A 20,762-nucleotide genomic window follows, 5' to 3' on the forward strand; every position below is an offset into this window, starting at 1 on the left:
CAACAATAGCCAAATTATGGAAAGAGCCTAAATGTCCATCAACTGATGAATGGATAAAGAAATTGTGGTTTATATACACAATGGAGTACTACGTGGCAATGAGAAAAAATGAAATATGGCCTTTTGTAGCAACGTGGATGGAACTGGAGAGTGTGATGCTAAGTGAAATAAGCCATACAGAGAAAGACAGATACCATATGGTTTCACTCTTATGTGGATCCTGAGAAACTTAACAGGAACCCATGGGGGAGGGGGAGGAAAAAAGAAAAAAAAAAAAAAAAGAGGTTAGAGTGGGAGAGAGCCAAAGCATAAGAGGCTGTTAAAAACTGAGAACAAACTGAGGGTTGATGGGGGGTGGGAGGGAGGAGAGGGTGGGGGATGGGTATTGAGGAGGGCACATTTTGGGATGAGCACTGGGTGTTGTATGGAAACCAATTTAACAATAAATTTCATATATTAAAAAAATAAAATAATATATTTACAATGGAAAAATAAATAAATAAATAAATAAATAAATAAATAAATAAATAAAAAGATTTTAGACACTAACCCTTTATCAGATATGTCTGATATACCATTATGAATGATGCCTTTTAGTTTTGTTGATTGCTTCCTTTGCTGTACAATTTTTTTTTATCTTGATGAAGTTCCAATAGTTCATTTTTGTGTTTGTTTCCCTTGCCTACACAGACATGTCTAGTAAGAACATGGCCAACTAAGGCCAACGTCAAAAAGGTCAACAGGCTGAAGTTAATTTTGAGGAAATTATAGTTAAAATTTTCTCTAATCTGGGGAGGGAAACAGACATTGAGATCCAGGAGGCATAAAGAACTCCCATCAAAATCAACAAAATCAAGCAAACACCAAGATATATTGTAGTAAAATTTCCAAGATACAGGAATAAAAAAAAAACTAGGAAAAACTAAAGGAGTTCATGACCACTAAACTAGCCCTGTAAGAAATATTAAAGGGCTTCTTGGGTGGGAAATAAAGATCAAAAACAACAGAGAGTAGAGAGAAACAGAGAAAATCTCCAGAAATGACTTATCAAGTAATAAAATGGCACTACATTCATATCTATTAATAATCAATCTGAAAGCACATGGACTCAATTTTATAATCAAAAGACATGGGTTATCAGAATGGGTAAAACAAAAACAAAAACAAACAAACAAACAAAACAAGACTCGTATATATGCTCCCCACAAGAGGCCCATAAGTAGACTTAAAGACATCTGCTGATGGAAAGTGAGAGGATGGACAACAATTTATCATCATAGTGGATGTCAAAAGAAAGCCATATTGATAAGACCAGGAAGATGGCACTGTAGGAGGACTCTGGGCTCAGCGCGTCCTGCTGATCGCTTAGATTCCACCCACAACTGCCTAAATAACCCAGAAAACTGCCAGAAGACTAGAAGAATGGACTCTCTGGAGCCAAGCATAGACAAGAGCCCACAGAAGAGGACTGGTCTGCCTCCCTCCCTGTGCCACTGGGCACCTCACACAGTGGACCACCAAAGGCAAAGCAAGCCGAACCTGCCCCTCCCACCCCTGTGCACCTTGCAGATCCATCCTGGCTAATACACCAGATCCCATAGAGGGAGCACCACAAGCCTGGCAGTGTGCAAGTAGCCTGACAGGGGCCACACTACTCCAGTGAGTCCTGCCCCTGGGAGAGGGGAAGATAAGGTACACACCAATCTGATTGTGGTCCCAGCAGTGGGCTGGGGGCAGACATCAGGTCTGATGCATCCCCACCCACCAACACAAGTTACTCCAGACAGCACAGGGAAAGAGCCCTGCAGTTCTGTGCCACGCCAGAGACTATGCAAAATGACGAAACAGAAGAATTCACCTCAAAAGAAACTCCAGGAAGTAGTGAGAGCTAACAAACTGATTAAAACAATTTAAGCAATACAACAGAAAATGAATTTAAAATAATAGTCATAAAATTAATCGTTGGGCTTGAAAAAAGTATAAGGACAAAGGAGAATCGATTGCTAAGAGCTCAAGGGACTAAGAAACAGTCAGGAGAAGTTAAAAAATGCTATAAATGAGGTGCAAAATAAAATGGAGGCGACCACAGCTCGGATTGAAGAGGCAGAGGAGAGAATAGGTGAATTAGAAGATAAAATTATGGAATAAGAGGAATCTGAGAAAAAGAGAGATAAAAAAAAATCCAGGAGTATGAGGGGAATTTGAGAACAAAGTGATGCGATGAAACAATAATATACATATAATAGGGATTCCAGAGGAGGAAGAGAGAGAGAAAGGTGCTAAAGGTGTACTTGAAGAAATAGCTGAGAACTTCCCCGATCTAGGGAAGGAAAAAGGCATTGAAATGCAAGAGGCACAGAGAACTCCCTTCAGACATAACTTGAATTGGTGTTCTGCACAACATATCATAGTGAAACTGGCAAAATACAAGGATAAAGAGAAAATTCTGAAAGCAGCTAGGGATAAACATGCTCTAACATATAAAAGGAGACCGATAGAACTAGTGATGGATCTATCTACTGAAACTTGTCAGGCCAGAAAGGAATGGCAGGAAATCTTTTATATGATGAACAGAAAAATATATGCTGCAGAGAATCCTTTATCCTACTGAAGGAATTCGTCACCACTAAACCAGCCCTACAAGAGATCATAAGGGGGATCCTGTGAGACAAAGTACCAGAGACATCACTACAAGCATGAAACCTACAGACATCACAATGACTCTAAACCCATATCTTTCTATAATAACACTGAACGTAAATGGACTAAATGTGCCAACCAAAAGACATAGGGTATCAGAATGGATAAAAAAAAAAAAAAGACCCATCTATTTGCTGTCTACAAGAGACCCATTTTAGACCTGAGGACACCTTCAGATTGAAAGTGAGGGGATGGAGAACTATTTATCATGCTACTGGAAGCCAAAAGAAATCTGGAGTAGCCATAGTTATATCAGACAAACTAGACTTGAAATTAAAGGCTGTAACAAGAGATGGAGAAGGGCATTATATAATATTACAGGGTCTATCCACCAGGAAGAGCTAACAATTATAAATGTCTATGCAGCAAATATGGAAGCCCCCAAATATATAAAACAATTACTCACAAACATAAGCAACCTTACTGATAGGAATGTGGTAATTGCAGGGGAATATAATACCCCACTTAGAACAACGGATAGATCATCTAGATACAGGATCAAAAAAGAAACAAGGGCCCTGAATGATACATTGGAACAGATGGACTTGACAGATATATTTAGAACTCTGCATCCCAAAGCAACAGAATATACTTTCTTATCGAGGGCACATGGAACATTCTCCAAGATAGATCACATACTGGGTCACAAAACTGCCCATCATAAGTATACAATAATTGAGATCATACCATGCATACTTTCAGACCACAATGCTGTGAACCTTGAAATCAACCACAGGAAAAAGTCTGGAAAACCTCCAAAAGCATGGAGGTTAAAGAATACCCTACTAAAGAATGAATGGGTCAACCAGGCAATTAGACACGAAATTAAAAAATATATGGAAATAAATGAAAATGAAAATACAACAATCAAAATGCTTTGGGATGCAGCAAAGGGAATCCCGAGAGGAAAATACATTGCAATCCAGGCTTATCTCAAGAAAAAAGAAAAATCCCCAATACAAAATATAACAGCACACTTAAAGGAAATAGAAGCAGAACAGCAAAGACACCCCAAACCCAGCAGAAGGAGAGAAATAATAAAGATCAGAGCATAAATAAACAATATAGAATCTAAAAAATCTGTAGAGCTGATCAATGAAACCAAGAGTTGGTTTTTTGAAAAAATAAACAAAATTGATAAACCTTTGGCCAGGATTCTCAAAAAGAAAGGGTAGATGACCCACGTAGATAAAATCGTGAATGAAAATGGAATTATTACAACCAATCCCTCAGAAATACAGGAAATATCAGGGAACACTATGAAAAATTATATGCCAACTGCACAACCTGGACGAAATGGAAAATTCCTGAACACCCACACACTTCCAAAACTCAATCAGGAGGAAATAGAAAGCTTGAACAGACACATAATCATCCAAGAAATTGAATCAGTTATCAAAAATCTCCCAACAAATAAGAGTCCAGGACCAGATGGCTTCCCTGAGGAACTCTACCAGACATTTAAAGCAGAGATAATACCTACCCTTCTCAAGCATTTCCAAAAAACAGAAAGGGAAAGAAATTCCAGACTCATTCTATGAACCCAGCATTACTTTGATCCCTAAACCATACAGAGACCATGTAAAAAAAGAGAACTACAGGCCAATAACACTGATGATTATGGAATGAAAAATTCTCAATAAGATACTAGTAAATCGAATTAACAGCATATAAAAATAATTATACACCATGATCAAATGGGATTCATTCCTGGTCTGCAGGGCTGGTTCAACATTCACAAATCAATCAATGTGATACCTCACATTAATAAAAGAAATATGAGAAACATATGATCCTGTCAATCGATGCAGAAAAAGCATTTGACAAAATTCAGCATCTTTCTTAATAAAAACCCTCGAGAAAGTCAGGATAGAAGGAACATACTTAAACATCATAAAAGCCATTTATGAAAAGCCCACAGCTAATATCATCCTCAATGGGGAAAAACTGAGAGCTTTTTCCCTGAGATCAGGGAACACGACAGGGATGTCGACTCTCACCGCTGTTGTTTAACGTAGTGTAGGAAGTTCTAGCATCAGCAATCAGACAACAAAAGGAAATCAAAGGCATCAAAATTGGCAAAGATGAAGTTAAGCTTTCACTTTTTGCAGATGACATAATATTAGACATGGAAAATCCGATAGACTCTACCAAAAGTCTGCTAGAACTGATACATGAATTCAGCAAAGTTGCAGGATACAAAATCAATGTACAGAAATCAGTTGCATTCTTATACACTAACAATGAAGCAACAGAAAGACAAATAAAGAAACTGATCTCATTCACAATTGCACCAATAAGCATAAAATACCTAGGAATAATCCTGACCAAAGATGTAAAAGATCTGTATGCTGAAAACTATAGAAAGTTTATGAAGGAAATTGAAGAAGATATAAAGAAATGGTAAAACATTACATGCTCATGTATTGGAAGAATAAATATTGTTAAAATGTCAATACTACCCAAAGCTATCTACACATTCAATGCAATCCCAATCAAAATTGCACCAGCATTCTTCTCAAAACTAGAACAAGCAATCCTAAAATTCATATGGAACCACAAGAGGCCCCGAATAGCCAAAGTAATTTTGAAGAAGAAGACCAAAGAAGGAGCCATCAGAATCCCAGACTTTAGCCTCTACTACAAAGCTGTAATCATCAAGACAGCATAGTATTGGCACAAAAACAGACACAAAGGCCAATGGAATAGAATAGAGCTCCAGAAGTGGACCCACAAATGTATGGCCAACTAATCTTTGACAAATCAGGAAAGAACATCCAATGGAAAAAAGACAGTCTCTAACAAATGGTGTTGAGAGAACTGGACAGCAACATGCAGAAGAATGAAACTAGACCACTTTCTTACACCATTCACAAAAAATAAACTCAAAATGGATAAAGGAAACCATCAAAACCTTAGAGGAGAAAGCAGGAAAAAACCTCTCTGACCTCAGCCACAGCAATTTCTTACTTGACACATCCCCAAAGGCAAGGGAATTAAAAGCAAAAATGAACTATTAGGACCTCTTGAAGATAAAAATCTTCTGCACAGCAAAGGAAACAATCAACAAAACTAAAAGGCAACTAACAGAATGGGAAAAGATATTTGCAAATGACATATTGGACAAAGGGCTAGTATCCAAAATCTATAAAGAGCTCACCAAGCTCCACACCCAAAAATCAGATAATCCAGTGAAGAAATGGGCAGAAAACATGAATAGACACCTCTCTAAAGAAGACATCCAGATGGCCAACAGGCACATACAAAGATGCTCAACATTGTTACTCATCAGGGAAATACAAATCAAAACCACACTCAGATATCACCTCACGCCAGTCAAAGTGGCCAAAATGAACAAATCAGGAGACTATAGATGCTGGAGAGGATGTGGAGAAACGGGAAACCTCTTGCACTGTTGGTGGGAATTCAAACTGGTGTAGCCGCTCTGGAAAGCAGTGTGGACGTTCCTCAGAAAATTAAAAAGAGACCTACCCTATGACCCAGCAATAGCACTGCTAGGAATTTACCCAAGGGATACAGGAGTACTGATGCATAGGGGCACTTGTACCCCAATGTTTATAGCAGCACTCTCAACAATAGCCAAATTATGGAAAGAGCCTAAATGTCCATCAACTGATGAATGGATAAATAAATTGTGGTTTATATACATAATGCAATATTAATTGATCATGAGAAAGAAAGAAATATGGCGTTTTGTAGCAACGTGGATGGAACGGGAGACTTTTATGCTAAGTGAAATAAGTCATACAGAGAAAGACAGATACCATATGTTTTCACTCTTATGTGTATCCTGAGAAACAACAGAAGTTCATGGGTGAGGGGAAGAAGAAGAAAGAAAAACGAGGTTAAATTGGGAGAGAGCCAAAGCATAAGAGACTCTTAAAAACTGAGAACAAACTGAGGGTTGATGGGGGGTAGGATGGAGGGGAGGGTCGTGGGTATTGAGGGGGACACCTTTTGGGGTGAGTACTGGGTGTTGTATTGAAACCAATTTGACAATAAATTTCATATTTAAAAATAAGTAAATAAATAAAAATATAAGACCAAAAAATAATCCTGCACTAGTCGAATATATGTCATTTAATAACTGTTGATGGTGAAAATAGCAAAAAAAAAAAAAATAAAAATAAAAAAATAATGAAAGCCAGATTAGCCACACTTATATCAGATAAATTGGATTTTAAGCCAAAGACTGTTACAAGAGATGAAGAAGGCACTATATCATAATAAAAATTCTATACAACAAGATAAAAAATCATAAATATTTGTGCTCCCAACTTTGGACCACCCATATACATAAAACAATCACAAACATAAAGAAACTCGGTAATAATTTAAAAAAATAATAGTGGACTTAACACCCTACTTACAAAAATGGACAGAACTTCTAACCAGAAAACTTACAAGGAAATAATGGCTTTGAAAGACACATTGGATCAGATGGACTTAAGAGATATATTCAGAACATTTCATCCTAAAGCAGCAGATTACACATTATTTTGAAGTGCACACAGAACAGTTTCCCTATAGATCACATACTGGGTCACATATGAGGCTTCAAGAAATATTTTTTTTAAATGAGATTACACCATGCACATTGTCTGACCACAACACTATGAAGTCAACCACTAGGAAATACTTGGACAGAAAAAAAAATTCATTCTTTAATGAATGGGTTAACCAGGAAATTAAAAATGAAATAAAAAGTACATGGAAACAAATGAAAGTGAAAACATAATGGTCAAAAACCTTCAGGATGCAGCAAAATCAATCATAAGAGGGAAATATATAATAACAGAGGCCTAATTCAAGAAGCAAGGAAAATATCAAATACACAACCTAAGCTTACACCTAAAGAAGCTAGAAAATGAACAGCAAATGAAGCCTGAAGCAAGCAGAAGCAGGGGAATAATAAAGTTAGAACAGAAATAAACAATATAGAAACAAACAAACAGGAAAAAGTAGAACAGATCAATGAAACCAGAAGTTGCTCCTTTGAAAGAACTAATAAAATTGATAAACCACAAGCCAGACTTATCAAAAAAAAAAAAGAAAAAGAAAAAGAAAAAGGACTCAAACAAATAAGATAATGAATGAGAGAGGAGAAATCACAACCATCTGCACAGTAATAAAAACATTATCAAAGAATATTATGAAAAGCTATATGCAAACAACTTGGGCAATCTGGAAGAAATGGACATAGTTCTAAAAACATAAACTACCAAAACTGAAACAAGAAGAAAAACAAAATTTAAACAGGCCAATAACTATCAAATAAATTGAAACAATAACCAAAAATCTCTCAACGAAAAAGTCTAGGGCCCGATGGCTCGCCAGGGGAATTCTACCAGTTAAAGGAGAGTTAATCTCTTCTCAAACTGTTCCAAAGGTAGAAATGGAAGGAAAATGAAACTCATTCTACTAGACTACCATTACCTTGATTCCAAAACCAGACAGAGACTCCACTATAAAGGTGAATCACAGGCTAGTATCCCTGATGAAAATGGAAAAAAGAAATTCTAAACAAAATATTAGCAAATTGAATCCAACAATAAGAATCATTCACCACAATAAAATGGGATTTATTCCTGGGCTGCAGGATTGGTTCAATATTCACAAATCAGTGTGATACACCACATTAATAAAAGAAAGGATTAAAACCATATGATTCTCTCAATAGATACAGAAAGAAATATTTGGCAAAGTACAGCTCCCATTTTTGATGCAAACCCTCAAAACAATAGGGATAGATGGAACATAACTCAACATCATAAAGGCCGTATATGAAAGACTCACAGCTAATATCATCCTCAATATGGAAAAAGTGAGAGATTTCCCTCTGTAGTCAGGAGAAATGAGAGCTGTCTACTCTCACCATTGTTATAAAATTAGTATTGGAAGTCCTACACTCAGCAATCAAACACCACCACCACCACCACCACCAACAACAACAACAACAAAATAAAGGGTATTGAAATCGGCAAGGAAGAAGTCACCATTGTTTATAAATTTAGTACTGGAAGTCCTAGACTCAACAGTCAAACAATAACATCAGTAAAATAAAAATAAAATGACAGGTGTTGATGAGGATGTGCAGAACCCTCTTGCACTGTTAGTGGGAATGCAAACTGGTGCTGCTAATCTGGAGAAAGGTACGAAACTCACTCAAAATGTTAAAAACAGAACTACCTTATGACCCAACAATTGCACTATGAGGTATTCACGCAAAGATACAAAAATACTAATGGGTACATGCACCCCGATATTTATAGTAGCATTATCAACAAAGCCAAACAATGAAGACAGCCCAAATGTCCATCAACTGAGGAATGGATAAAGTGTGCTATATATATTCAATTGAATATTACTCGAAAGAAAGAAAGAAAGAAAGAAAGAAAGAAAGAAAGAAAGAAAGAAAGAAAATAGGAAATCTTGCTATTTACAATGACTTGGATGGAGCTAGAGTGTATTATGCTAAAGGAAAAAAGACAGTGAGATACATAGAAATACCACATGATTTCACTCATAGGTATAATTTAAGAAACAAAACAAATGAATTAATGGTAAGGGGGAAAAGAACAAAGAGGGAAACAAATAATAAGAGACTCTTAATGTTAGAGAACAAACTGAGGGTTGCTGGAGGGAAGTGGCTAGGGCATGAGCTAGATTATTGATGGGTATTAAGGAAGGCACCTGTTGTAATGAGCATTGGGTGTTGTATGTATAGAATGAATTACTGAATTCTACTTCTGAAACCAATATTATACTGTATGTTAAATAAAAATCGCTTAAAATTTTTAAAAATATTTTTTTGAGAGCTTTAGGCGAGGAGTTAAGATGGCTGAGAAGTAAGCAGACCCTGGGCTTTCTTTGTTCTCAAACACAGCTCTAAAGGTCAGATCACTTGGAACACCCAGGAAATTGATCTGCAGATTGACAGAGAATCTCCACAGTTGGAAGAAGAGAGTTTGGCAGGTGTGAGGTGCATGAAGGTGAATTAGGGAAGAGAAAAATGGCTGTGTCTCATAGGGGAGAGAACCTTTTCTGTGGAGAGACAAAAGAGAAAGAAAGAGAGAGGAGTTGAGAAAGTGAAGCATCGAGTTAGCACATGAGGGAAACCTCTCTGGAACAATGACTGAGAAGTGTGAAGTATTGTGTCCCAGTTGGTTTTTTGCATACTGCATTTGGAGCTCAAACTCTGAGGTTTTGGAAGTGTGCAACTTTCTCTGGAGCAGAGCTGTAGTGTGCACTCCTGGGGAAGGAGGGAGCTAACCCTGAGTGCATAGTGTGGTGTAGGGACCTCTGGGGTGCACTGGGAAAGAACATTATCTTTCCTAGAGTACTTTTGGAAGAGGGTTTATTGTCTCCCAAGACAAAAGACCCTGTAGGTGCCAGACAAGGTCTTTTATCAACAGGGGACAGAGGTGCATCCAGAGGGAATTTAACCTTTGCTGCCTTTAGTGGTGCTACACCATAGATTCCATGCACTGTGCAGGCTTGGGATAGTTTCTCAGGGACAGAGGCTTTCACATAGCATGGAGAAGCTCTACTATGAAGGAGGGGAGCATATCCATGTGGTGCCGGGTCCTTTAAGACTTTGAGTTTTGAATCCTAGCATCACGCCAAAGAAAAAAACACAGAAGAGTTGTGGTGCAGGGCAAGCTGACTGTCCTCGCTGTTCTGTGAGGGCTGTCTGAACAGATGGATGTAAGAGATCCCCACCTGGGGATGAGAGACTGGGGTGGCGCCATTTCCCCACCCCCCAACACCAACATGGTGGGACTTCAGAGAGCAACACTGCAGCCTCTAGTGAAGATGTGACCCACTGACACCAAACCCCACCCCCCACCCCGTGCCTGGCAACTATGCATTTACTGGGTCAAGAGTGACTGTAAGCCAAAGCAGTGGACCTTTCCTCCAGAATACCACCAAAGCCAGCACCCCACATATACCAAGTGTATTGAATATCCAGAGGTTCAGAATGATACCTATAGTTCTTTTATCTTATTTTCTTTATTCTTCTTTTCTTCTTTTGGAATCAGGCTCGTAGTTTCTTTTTTTCTTTTCTATTTCCTTTTCTCTCTCTTTTTTTGGGGATATCAGTATTTTTTATTCTTTTTATATATATATATATATATATATACCATTCTTTTTCTTTGGAATCAGTCTTATAGTTTTTTTTTTATTCTGTATTTTTTTTTCTTGTCAATTACCTTCCCTCTTTTTGGGGGGATCAGACTCCCCCTTCTTTTTTCCAGGGTTACTTCAGCTAATAAATCAAAGCATACCTAGTTAAAGGTCCAAAAATTCCACAACTGCAAGCAAGGAGGAGCTCTGCAGAGGTTTGACAAGTGAAAGAGAGCAGCCAAAACACACCAGCAGAATGCACACAGCATACACCAGGAAAACTTCCTAAAATGCCAGGACCTTGACAGTGTATGACCTATTTTTAATATAGAAGTAGTCTCAGGTGCAGGAAACATAACAAGAGTTCAAAATACAAGAAAGACAGAGCTTTATCCAAAATGACATGGTGGAGGAATATCCCCCAAAAGAAAAATCAAGAATAAATCGCAGACAGGGATTTGCTCAAAACAGATATAAGCAATATAACTGAACAAGAATTTAGAACAACAGTCATAAGACTACTAGTTTGACTTGAAAATATCATAGAAAATACTAGAGAAAACCATGCTCCAGAGATCAAATACCTAACAAACAGGATGAAATAAAAAAAATCTATAACTGAGATGCAAAACAAACTGGATACAGTCACACTGAGGATTCAAGAAGTAGGAGAGAGAATGGGTGAAATAGAAGATAAAATTATGGAAAATAACAAAGCTAAAACAAGAACGGTTGGAAATTACTAGATCATGAAGGGACACTTAGAGAACTAAGTGATTCGGTGAAACAGGTCAATATCTGTATCATAGAAGTCCCAGAAGAAAAGCCAGAAAGGGGAGCAGAAGTTTTATTTGAACAGATTATAGGTGAGAACTTCCCTAATCTGGAGAAGGAAACAGACGTTCAATTCAAAGTGGCAGAGAGAATCCGCCTCAAATTCAACAAAAAAATAGGTCAGTGTCATGACATATCATAGTGAAACTTGCAAAATACAAAGACTAAGAGAGATTCTGAAAGCAGCAGGGATAAAAGGTCCTTACCTACAAGAGTAGAAACCTAAGGCTAGTAGCAGACCTGTGCACTGACTTGGCAGGCTAGAAGGGAGTGGCAGAAAATTATTCAATGTACTGAATGAAAAAAAAAATGCATCCAGGGGTCCTTTATCCAGGAAGGCTGCCACTCAGAATAGAAGAGATAAAGAGTTTCCCAGGCAAACAAAAACTAAAGGAGTTCATGACCACTAAACCAGCCCTGGAAGAAATTTTAAGGGAGGCTCTCTGACTGGAGAAAAAAAAAAAGAAGAAGACCAAAGCAACAAAGACTAAAAAGGAACAGAGAAATCACCAGAAAAGCCAATTCTACAGGCACTGCAATGGCACTAAATTCATATCTTTCAATAATCACTCTCAATGTCAATGGACTAAATACTCTAAGTAAAAGACATAGGGTATCAGAATGAATACAAAAAGAAGATCCATCTATATGCTGCCTACAAGAGACTCATTTAGACCTAAAGACACCTTCAGGTAGAAAGTGAGGGAAAGGAGAACCATCTATCATTCTAATGCTGGTCAGAAGAAAGCCAGAGTAGCCATATTTATAGTGCAGACAAACTAGATTTTAAAACAAAGACTGTAATAAGAGTTAAAGAAGGTCATTGTCTCATAATTAAGGAGTATATCCACCAAGAAGATCAAACAATTGTAGATATTTATGATTCCTACTTGAAAGAGCCCAAATATATAAATCAATTAGTCACAAACATGAAGCAATTCATTGATAACAATACCACAATAGTAGGAGATTTTAATACCCCACTTAGAGCAGTGGAAAGATCATCAGGGCATAAAATCAACAAGGAAACAATGGCTTTTATTGACACACTGGACTAGATGGACTTAACAGACATATTCAGAACATTTCATCCTAAAGCAGCAGAACACACATTAGTTTCTAGTGCACATGGAACATACCCCAGAATAGATCATACTGGGTCACAAATCAGCCCTCAAACAGTACAAAAAGATCGAGATCATACAATACATAATTTCAGATTACAATGCTATGAAACTTGAAATCAACCACAAGAAAAAATTTGGAAAGCCCTCAAATGCATGGAGGTTAAAGAACATCCTACTAAAGAAGGGATTGGTTAAAAAGGAAATGAAAGATGAACTTAAAAAAAAAAAAAAAAAAACAGGGATGCCTGGGTAGTTCAGTGAGTTAAGTGTCTAACTCTGGATTTCAGCTCAGGTCATGATCTCATGGTTTGTGAGTTTGAGACCCACATCGGGCTCCACACAGACAGTGTGGAGCCTGCTTAGGACTCTCTCTCTCCCTCTCTCTGCTCCTCCCCAGCTCTCTCTCTCTCTCTCTCTCTCTCTCTCTCTAAGTAAACAAAAAAAAAAAAAACTTAAAAAACCTGGGAATCAAATGAAAGTAAAACATGACAGTCCAAACCCTTTGAGATGCAGCAAAGGCAGTCTAAGAGGAAAGTACATTGGGATTCAGGCCTATCTCAAGGAGCAAGGAAGGTAAAAAATACACAACCTACACCAAAGAAATACAAATCATTATAAGAGGATACTATGAAAAATTAAAAGCCAAACAACTGGGCAAACTGGTAGAAATAGACAAAGTCCTAGTACCTCACACATTAAGAAAACTCAAACAGGAAAAAAATAGAAAATTTGAACAAGTCATAATAAAAATCTCCCAAAACAGAATCCTGAGCCAGATGGCTTCCCAGGGGATATTTACAAGGCATTGAAAGAAAAGTTAATACATACTCTTTTCAAACTGTTCCAAAAATTAAAAATGGAAGGAAAGCTTCCAAATTCTTTGAAGCCAGCATTAACTTGATTCTAAATCCAGACAAAGATCACATGAAAAAGGAGAATTACAGGCTAATATCCATAATGAACATGGTTGCAAAAATCCCAACAAGACACTAGTATATTGAATTCAACGGTATATTAAAAGAATTATTCACCATGTTCAAGTGGTATTTATTTGTGGGCTGTATGTCTGGTTCAATATTCACAAATCAATCAATGTGATACACTACTTTAATGAAAGGAAGGATAAGGAACATATGATCCTTTCAACAGATGCAGAAAAAAGCATTTGACAAAACATATCATCTTTTCCTAATTAAAAAAAAAAACTCAAGAAAGTAGAGGTAAAAAGAACATACATAAAAATCATAAAGGCCATATATGGAAGGGCCACAGCTAATCTCATTCTCAATGGAGAAAAACTGAGAGCTTTTCCCCTAAGGTCAGCAACATGACAAGTATGCCCACTCTCATCAATGTTGTTCAAAATAGTACTAGAAATCCTAACCTCATCAATAAGACAATAAAAAATAAAAAGCATCCAAATTGGCAAGGAAGAAGTCAAAAATTTTCACTCTTTGTAGATAACATGATACTTTACATGAAAAACCCAAAGGACTCCACAAAAACGTGCTAGAACAGACACATGAATTCAGCAAAGTCACAGATATAAAATCAATATGCTGAGATTGGTTGCATTTCTATACAGCAATAATGAAGCAGGAGAAAGAGATATTGAGGAATCGATCCCATTTACAATTGCACCAAAAGCCGCAAGACACTTAGGGATTAACCTAACCAAAGAGGTAAAAGATCTGTACACTGAAAAGTACAGAAATCTTATAAAAGAAATTGAAGAGGAAACAAAGAAATGGAAAAACATTCCATGCTCATGAGTTGGAAGAGACAATACTATTAAAATGCCTATATTACCCAAAGCAATCTACACATTCAATGCAGCCCTATCAAATAACATCATAATTGTTCACAGAGCTAGAAAAAAAATTCTCAAATTTGTATGCAACGAAAAAGACCATGAATTGCCAAAGAAATGTTGAAAAGTAAAACCATTGCTGGGAGCACCACAATTTCAGACTTCAAGCTGTATTACAAAGGTGTAATCATCAAGACAGTATGGTATTGGTACAGAAACAAATAGAACAAATGAAATTGCATTGAGAACTCAGAATAGACCCACAAATATGTGCCCAACTAATCTTCAACAAATCAGGATAGAGTATCCAATGGAGAAAAGACAGTCTCTTCAGCAAATGATACTGGGAAAATTGGACAATGACAGGCAGAAGAATGAAACTGGACCACTTTCTTATACCAGTCACAAAAATAAACTTAAAATGGATGAAAGATCAAAATGTGAGACAGAAAACTACCAAAATACTACAGGAGAAAACAGGCAGCAACCTCTTTGACCTCAGCTGCAGCAACTTCTTACTAGACATGTCTCTGGATGCAAGGGGAATAAAATAAAAAATGAACTATTGGGACCTCATCAAGATAAAAAGCTTCTGCAAAGCAAAAGAAATAACAAATAAAACTAAAAGGCAACTGACAAAATGGGATAAGATATTTGCAAATGACATATCTGATAAAGGGTTAGTATCAAAAATATATAAAACACTTATCAAACTCAACACCCCCCCCCCAAAAAAAACCCACAAATTATCCAGTGAAGAAATGGGCAGAAGACATGAATAGACACTTCTCCAAAGAAGACATCCGGATGGCTAACAGACACATGAAAAAATTCTCAGTATTACTGATCATCAGGAAAATACAAATCAAAACCACAATGAGATACCACTTCACACCTGTCAGAATGGCTACAATTAACAACTCATGGAACAACAGATGTTGATGAGGATGTGGAGGAAGGGGAACCCATTTGCACTGTTGGTCAGAATGCAAAATGGTACAGCCACTCTGGAGAACAGTATGGAAGTTCCTCAAAAAATTAAAAATAGAATTATCCTATGAGCAAGGAATTGCATTACTAGGTGTTTATCTTAAGGATACGAAAATGCTGATTCAAAAGGGCACATGTACCCCCAATATTTATAGCAGCACTATTGACAATAGCCAACATATGGAAAGAACCCAAATGCCCATTGTCTGATGAGTGGATAAAGAAGATTTCACCAGCAATGAAAAAAGTGAAATCTTGCCATTTGCAACAACGTGAATGGAATTGGAGGGTATTATGCTAAGCAAAATAAGTCAGTCAGAAAAGACAAACATTATCTGATATCACTCATATGTGGAATTTAAGAAACACACAGATGAACAGATGAACATAGGGGAAGGGAAGGAAAAATAAGATAAAAACAGAGAGGGAGGCAAACCAAAAGATACTCTTACAGACAGAGAAAAAATAAGTGTTGTTGGAGGGGAGGTGAGTGGGAGGATAGGCTAAATTGGTGATGGACATCAGGTAGGGCACTTGTTGGGATGAGCACTGGGTATTATATGTAAATGATGAATCACTGTGTTCTACCCCTGAAACCAATACTACACTGTGTGTTTACTAACTTGAATTTAAATAAATAAATTTAAACAAAATTTTGAGACCTTTAGAAGAAGGAAAAAATTTTAAAAAGGTAAAAAAGTATACTTGCAAAAAATAAGTATTTTTATTTTATCTGAAATTTATATTTTAAAAACCCCACCTTCTGCCCCCTTTTTCCTCTTTTCTTCTGCTGGGTATCATATGATACAAATGTTATTATGCTTTATGGAGTCACAGATTTCCCTTAGTCAACATTCATGATACAATTTTGTTCTTCTCTGTTCTTTTCAGCTTCATTATTTTCCATAATTTTATCTTCTATATCACTTATCTATTCCTCTGCTTCTTCCTTCCTTATGATAACTACATTCACTCAGTATTGAATCTGAGTTATGGCATTTTTTATTTCAGCACGACTAGTTTTTAGGTCTTTTATCCCTTGCTAAGGGACTCCCTGGTATCTTCTATGATTTTCCTAATTCCAGCTAGTATCCTTATGACCGTTGTTTTATTTTCTGTATCAGGCATATTACATGTATCTATGTAATAGATCTTACATCTACATATAAGATCCTTGGCCATGACCTTTTCTTGTTCTTTCCTTTGGGAGTAATTCCTCTATTTTGGAATTTTATCAAAGTCTCTGTATTCGGTGTGTTACAAAAGCCCGTTATTTTTCCTGCTCCTGAGAGTAATGGCTTTGTGTAGAGAAGGTCAAATACTGTCTAGGGCCTGGTGTTTCAGGAGGTGTCTCTGCTGTATGCTGTGTGCACTCTGCTACTGTGGTTTCACTGCTTTTTACCTCAGGTCAGACCTCTGCAGAGTTTTTTCCTCCCTGCAGTTGGGAGTATTTGGACCTTTGCCATAGGGTGGCCAGTTTTAGTGAGGTGTGCTAAGGTCTGCTTATTAAAACAGGCCTGATCCAATTTCCATTAAAGTTGAAGCTTTGCAGTACTCCATGGCCAGTAGGCTTTGCACTTGTAGGGGTTTGTGCTGGTCTTCTGGTGTATGGCCTTGCTTTTTTGGTTCTCAGGCACAATTGGCCTTGTAAAGAAGCAACTGCAGAGCATAGGTGCTCAGGCCTATACTGTTCGTGCTCTGCTGCTCACTGAAGACAGTCCCTGCTGATGGTTGAGGGAGAAAAATGTTGATTGCCTCTCCATCATCCCCATAGATGGGACTTCATGGTTGCTGCTTTCCAGGAAGCCCTCACAGAAGAATGAATACTCTCCCCTTTTGCATCCCAGGCATCCTTTAGATCTTTGCCTTCACCATATCTGTGTCTTGGCTGTCTACCTGCCTGGTAGTGCAATGCACCTGTGTGTTATCCCAGACACACTGACTGAGTTTTAAAAATCCAAATCTTAGGTACCCAGCATGGCATGGACCTACTATGGTCCTCAGGGGGAGTGTCTCACTGGGTTGGCATTGGTGTTGTTTTATTACACAAAGGTAGCTGTACCAATGTACAGCAGCATGGAGTTTAGAATGAAGTGCATCAAAAAACCTGAATGTATCTTAGCCACCCTCAGCAAGTGTCTCTGCCGCTATAATAAAGGGTAGTGCAGCACAATGGTGCCACTGGCTCTCTTTCAACTGAGAGGCAATTCCACATTCCCCAGATACATTCCAAGAAGAGGAAACAATCTTTCCCAGTGCATCCAAAGGTATCCTCATATTGGACAATTTCTCTCCACAGCCTCTGTCTTCCTTCTTCACAGGATCACTGCAATGCCTGCTAAGCTTAACATCAGCCATGGCACTGACTTCTAAAAATCCAGTTCTTGAGCTCAACTTGTATAAAAACTCAAAAAAATCAGCCCCTCTCATTTTCCCAGTCAATGGCCTTGGAGAAGTGTTTTCCTCATGTGATTCCCTATGCACTGCAGTCTCTCTGCCCACCCCACACGCCTCCTCTCTCTCTTTCTCTCTTTCTGTGTGTGTGTGTGTGTGTGTGTGTGTGTGTGTGTGTGTGAATCTCTTTTTCTCTTTCACACATCTCTCTGTGATCAGGGCTGCCTCCCTTCTGCAGCACCCATGATCCTTTTCTCCCAAAAATCATGTCTCCACACCTTCTACCTTCCATAATGTGCCCATGCCCTCTTCTCCTCCTTTAGTTGTGAAATTGTTCTGTCAATCCTCAGATCAATTTTTTGCGGGTGTTCAGAAAGATATGATATTTGTCTAGCCGTGTTGGAATGGCAAGAATAGGGTCCTCCTACTATGCCACTATTTTAACTCTTCTACACCAAGATATCTTTTAATTAAGTTAGAAAAATATAGTGATAAAGAAAGAGATTTGAAAGATGCAAGACAAAAGAAGACAGTAACATAATTGGAAAACCCCAAAAGGCTAGCAGGGGATATATCAGCAGAAACTTTACAATCCAGAGATTGGTGTGAAGAATGACAGAACAAACTCTGAAATAAAGGGAGAAAAGAGACCACATTGAAGAAGGAAGGAAGTATGGAGATGTGGTTCAAGGGAGAAATGGATCACAGGTACTGAGGAAGAGAGGGAACCGTGGTTGCAGAAAAGAATGAGAGAGAGAGAAGCACAAAGAAGAACACACAAAGAGAATATTTCCCCAAATCCAGGGACTGAATTCCATGAGTTCCTGTGAACAGTAGGACTTAAATCCTGAAGGTTTAAAGATCAGCAGGCTTAACTGGGATAGAGCCTGGAGGGACTGTGCTGCTCCTTCACATAAGGCAGTTAAACAACCCCAGGAGAAAAAGTGTGGAAACATTGATCAGAATAACACCTGGGACACATCATGGGGAGACTATCTGTTCTTGGAGCACTCCTCTGAGAAGCAGCATTCATGGATATGACTCTTTAGGAACAAAGGAGCTGGGTGGCACCATTTCCCTCTCCTGCACATCAGTGCAAATGCAGAGACAACTGTGAGAAGCAGTCCAGTGCCAACACTGGCTTCCTAACATGTTTACTCCAAACCTCATCCCCCAGTGCTCTGATTGGACTGCCCTTCTCAGTAAAGCTTGCATCAGTCCCAGTATGATGGACCCCTACTCCAGAAGACCAACACAAATCCTGCTCACACCATATCTCCAAACCAGAGTGTTCTGCAGGGCCTCAGTTCTAGTGGAAGTGGTGTCAAGTCTTATTTAATAAGAAGACCAGAGCACATCTAGTTAAAACTCATCACTTTCAGTCCAGGGACCAAACATTGTACACAGCAGGCAAGAAGGGTCTCTGCAGACAACTGGCCTGAAGAACAGAGCAGCCAAAACACAACAGCAGAGCACATCAAGTACACACAACAGACACATCCTGAAGTACCAGGCCCTGGGCACTACAGGACCTCTTCTTAATAAGGACATTACTTTCAGGAGCAGGAGAAATAATTGGCTTTTTCTGACATACAAAATAAACCAAGACCTAAATAAAATGCCAAGATGGATAAATTTATCCTAAACTAAAGAACAAGATAAGACCATTACCAGAGATCTAAGTGAAACAGAAATAAATAATATGCCTGATGAAGAATTTAAAGCAATAGTTATAAGAATACTCATTCATCTTGAGAAAAGAAGAGAAGACATCAGTGAGACTCTTACCAAAGAGATAAAAAAATTAAAAAAAGTATCAATCAGAGATGAAGAATGCAATAAACAAGGCTGGGAACAGGCTTGATGTAAAGAACACCAGGCTGTAAAAAGCAGAGGAACAAATTAGTGACTGACAGGACAACAAAAATGGAAAATAATGAAGCTTATGAAAATAGAGAAAGAAGAATTTTTCAAGAGCATAGATGTAGCATTGTGACTCCATCAAATGTAACAACATTCATATTAGAGGAATACCAGAAAAAGAGAGAGAAAAGGTGGCATAAAATTTATTTGAGGAAATAATAGCTAAAAAAGATCGTTAATCTGGTGAAGAACACAGATATACAGATGCAGTAGGTACAGAGAATTCTCATAAAAATAAACAAAAGCAGTCCAACACCAAGACATATTATAATTAAATTTGAAAAATATGGTGATAAAGAAAAGATCTTAAAAGCAGCAAGACGAAAGAAGTCCTTAACTTACAACAGAAGATACACAAAGATAGTTGGATATTTATCAACAGAAACTTGGCAAGCCAGAAAAAAGTGGCATGATACATTCTAATTTCTAAATGTGAAAAATCTGCAGCCAAGAATACTCTATTCTGTAAGGTTATCATTCAGAATAGAAGGATATAATATTTCCCCCCAAAACTAAAGGAATTGTGGCCACCAAACCAGCTCTGGAAGAAATAAAAAAGAGGATTCTTTGAGTGGAAAGGAAACACCAGAAGTGACAAAGACTAGACAGAAAAAGAAAAATTCCCAGAAACAATGACAAAACAAGTAAGAAAATGCCCATATATATAAATCTATCAATAATCATGCTGAATGCAAATGGACTAAATGCTACAATCCAAATACATAGGGTGTTAGAATGGATTAAAAAAACATGAACCATCTATGTGATGTTTACAAGAAACTCTTTTACACCTCAAGAAACCTGAAGATTTAAAAGTGAGGGAGTAGAGAAACACC

This window comes from Puma concolor, chromosome B3, assembly GCF_028749965.1.
Source record: "Puma concolor isolate L17-30 chromosome B3, mPumCon1.1.hap2, whole genome shotgun sequence".
Taxonomy (NCBI): Eukaryota; Metazoa; Chordata; class Mammalia; order Carnivora; family Felidae; genus Puma; species Puma concolor.